The 4,275-nt window shown below is 37.9% G+C and overlaps 1 non-coding gene across 1 annotated transcript; it reads left to right on the top strand.

The window, feature by feature from the left end:
• Window positions 1–237: 237 nt before the first annotated feature.
• Window positions 238–309, top strand: trnaw-cca (transfer RNA tryptophan (anticodon CCA)). Its single transcript has one exon. It is a non-coding gene; the product is annotated as a tRNA-Trp (tRNA).
• The last annotated feature ends 3,966 nt before the right edge of the window (window positions 310–4,275 follow it).

Raw genomic sequence — 4,275 nt, 5'->3', positions numbered from 1 at the left:
TAGCGGATTTGCATAGTTTATCAAAGTGCTTTAGCATGAAACACTAAAAAAAATTTCAGCTATCTTGTAGTGCAACGGTAGACTGTCTGGCTGCAAATCACCTTGAGGTCAGATGATCTGTTTTTGATCTCCTGAGTATAAAGTCCAACATCAAGAGTGTTCCTTGAGCACCGTATATTCACTGATTTGCATTCCGTGTCAAGGGGGTTAAGCAAAACACATCACCTCTGGGTTCAGGACCTCGTGGCGCAACGGTAGCGCGTCAGACTCCAGATCAGAAGGTTGCGTGTTCAAATCACGTCGGGGTCACGTGACTTCTTGTTGACTTCTAATGTGAAAAGAGGTCCTGTCGTTGTGTTCTGCAGTGGTTTCCAATCCCACCGCTCTGTATGTCTCCCTTATTAAACACACCTGATTCAGATCATTAGCTCGTTAGGAGAGAGCTCCATGAACTCATCTGGGTGTGTCAGAAAAAGGAGACAGACAAAAATGCAGGGCCGCGTCTTCCAGAGTCATCGTAAGTCTAAGTTGATTGCAACTCTATTGGTTTCAACGCGTCTACGTTGTATTAAGGATCGCAACGCTTTTGGGAAACACAGCCCAGAGCAGGGGGTCCCCAGGATCAGGATTGAAAACCACCGGTGTACTTTGATAGATTTGTATCTTGACCTGTTATTTTTATTAAGCCTGAGATCTCATGTAATAACCATTCCTGTCATTGTGTACTGTGACAGATCTGCCTCTTGATGTGTTACATTTTCATATCTTGCCCTGCAATCTCTGAAGAAATCGTGGAAACATCTACGTGCCGAATTCAAAAGACAGCTCCTTCGAGCCGGAATCGAACCAGTGACCTAAGGATAGCCAATGTATCATCTACAGTACTCCGCTCTACCAGCTTAGCTCAGCTGAAAAAAAAAAAATATGTGAAAACTTAAGCTCATTACGCCCTGTTCAAATAATGATTATTGTCTTATTTGCTCATATTAATATCCTAGCTGGCATATTTTGTACTTTCACTCCCATATGGACCCCATTGAAAACAAGATGACCTATCTCAAGGGGCTGTCCTTAATGAAGTAGAAATTACAATGTTACAACTCAGTGTGGTCTTAACGAGGGTAACACGGCTCAGCTTTTATCAATGTCTGTGATTGCTGTCTGGTCTATTTATGAAGGCTTGTTAACAAATGTCCTACAAACACAGAAAATGGCCATTTTGTGCAGCTGCTGGGGGAACTGCTAAGCCACTAAAAGTCCTCTTCCCTGCTCTTAGCAGATCTCGCCTTAGGAGCCCTTTTAAGTGCTAGGAATCTTGAGGAATAGCTTCTATCTTAACTGGGATTTTCCTGTCACTTTTAGGGGAAATTCTAAGAAAACGTCATGACTCTGAGAATTTTCTTAGAATTTGGCAGCTAGGAGCCACTTTTTGCACAAAAATTCTTTAAGGATACGGGCCCAGATTACTAAGATATGGTGAAAAAAACATGACTATATGACAACACATAGTTGCAGTTGCCCGTGTTTCCTGGAACAAAAAACTAAAACCCTCATCCTAAAAGAATCATCCTTTTCGCTTAAAACAAGTGTGATTTATTTATTAATAAATAAATAAATGGTGTTACCACAACATCTTCAACTTGTAACGTGTAACTTTGTGTTTTCAAATGAGATAGATGTACATGCAGCAGAGGAACGGTACGATTGAGGCCTTGTGTCTCTTGACTGCTTCGTAGACAGACTGGGGGAAGCTCTAAAGTATTTTTCTAAAGTAAATTTCATTTAATTCTCATATACTGTGCTTGTTCTAGTTTTCCTGCGAACACTCGTGGCATGTTTGACCAAAGTCTGAGAATAGTCTTCGTCTAAAAACTCGCCAGAAACAATGGCAAAGGTGTACAGCTAGTGGGGGGACAATCCGAGTCAACATAACAATCAGTTTACAAGAGAGGATTTCAGTATTAGGTATTTGCTGATACATATTTCTTGCATAAAAGACAATTTCTTTATCCTTTTCAAGGGGATGTAGTATAATGGTATGTTTCTTAATTGCAATCACGTTACAACAAGGTGACATAGTACCCCTGGCAAATCTTACAAAGGCTACTTAAACAGAAAAAAAGGTAGATGCTATTGCACATGGCCGATGGTTAGTACCCGTAGGTTTACTCCTTCAAGCGGTAATGTTGAAAGAAATGAGATCAACAAATAAAACATGAACATTGTCGTCAGCTATCTGAACAAGAGGTCATGATATAGTGGCATAAGAAAATAAAATTATTTATAACGTTACATAAAAATATACCCAAACAATCACAAATGAACTTTGTTTTCATACGGTAATTTTCTTGGTGATTTGGGCTCTTGAGTTATATAGGGTGTTTTGTGTGCACAAATTTCTTTGTTTTGTGTCTCAAGTGTTAAACTTTACTGATCCTGCAGCCTTGAGCACAATGGCAAGATATGTTTCAGTTGTAATAGTAGTAAAAAACACTGAGCCTTTACTTTTTGTGTTGACGGTTCATCGGATTATTATTATTATGGAAATAACATCCTAAAAGTAATACCCATTTAGTCAACCACTCTCAGGTAGAGAGTGATTTTCTGAATTTCAATTTATTTATAATCACTGAATGTTGACGGCTCACATAGAGAAGGACTCGTCTAAAGTCATATACAATCCAACAAACAAGATGTGAACATATTTGTCCTGATTTCTGTATTCTGTATGCCTTTCTGAGGCCTTTCTTACATGATGTGTAACTGGTTTTATTGAATTTAGGTTGGTGCTTACGGTTTGTATAATAGCAAGGGGGATAAAGTTGACTCTATTACTCTACTCTAAATTGACCATAAACAGTTGAAACAAGCTCGGCTGATACAATTAGAAAAAGCTATATGTTGTAAAATATGTTGAAGGATTAACATATCTCACCCGGTTCCCCGACGTTGGAACCTAAGAGTAAAATTTTAAAAATGTTAAGAAGTAGGAATAATCTGGCTTGGTAGCATTTAAAACAATGAGTACGTTTACATGGAAAACAATATTCCGATTTTAATGCGATTAAGACAATACTCTGATTAAGAAGCAACCATGTAAACTGAGATTTTTGATTAATTTAGTCCGACTAAAGTCATAATCGAAGTAAACACAAATCGAATTAAGACAGGTGGAGTATTCCTATTTTAGTCGCATTTTGGAAGACATGTACACACCTTAATCACACTATTACCCTTGTGTAGGACTTTTCGCCACATTTTGCGACAGGATACACACTAATGCTGCGTTCTAGGCAGGTTTTTGAACTGGTAAATCATGTCTTCAAACCACGACTCAGGACTTTAGCGTTCCAGGCAAGTCACGCCAAGCATTAATTATTTTTATATTATTAATAATTTGACTGCAGCGTTATATTGTCCTAAACTCTATTTTCCCACCGTGTGCCACTTGCATAAACACCGCACCCCTACAGGCTTTATTGTTGTTTCACGGGCTATGTCACGTCAGAACTCGGAACTGGGAGTACGTCGATCTAGTATGAGTTCACGGGTGGGAATTCACGGGTTTGACTGCCTTTCCAGTGCACTTTCACAGGTAGAAGTTATGGAAAAACACGGGTAACGGGTTGCCTGGAACGCTGCATAACGTTCTCACGTTGGTCGCACATGCATTTTTATTTATTAATGTTTTTGCTACAACATGGGATTAATCAATGCTCATTGCTGATAAATAGTTTGTTATCATAATTTATAGTTTTATGAAAACGTATTTAACATTCAACCCGTTCTTTTTCATTAGTATTATTTGTGATTTTAATTTTGTGAACGGGATTTCCGCTATTGGAATGTCTTAGGATGCTTTTCACTTTTACTTTCGAATTCATGATCTTGGTTTTGCTTACATATATAGGCTACACCTATCAATTTTAAGATTAAAACAAATTCTTAAAAGATGGATTTGTTATTTAAACAGCATAACAGCAATAAAATAAAACTAGCTTATGTAGCATTTATTAACAAAAACTAATAAGACGAGGAATGGACTCCATCGCATGCTGTGTTATATGCCGACTAAACAATTTATTCCAGGGTGCGCAAACACTGTGCAATCAAATTAATTAATAAAAAATATAAATGAAAGCCTCCAAAGCGTAATGTGAGGTAAACGGCAAAGATAACAGGGTTTTCAAAATGAAAACAAACAAAAAAAGTAAAACTAAACTGGCTTTCGGTGACTGTGCTTGCGTGTGTTTTTTGTTTGTTTTTTCTCCTAAA

This window comes from Garra rufa, chromosome 13 (assembly GCF_049309525.1).
Source record: "Garra rufa chromosome 13, GarRuf1.0, whole genome shotgun sequence".
Classification (NCBI taxonomy): domain Eukaryota; kingdom Metazoa; phylum Chordata; class Actinopteri; order Cypriniformes; family Cyprinidae; genus Garra; species Garra rufa.
The sequence above is the reverse complement of the archived record's forward strand: the minus strand, read 5'-3'. Positions and strand labels throughout refer to the sequence as shown.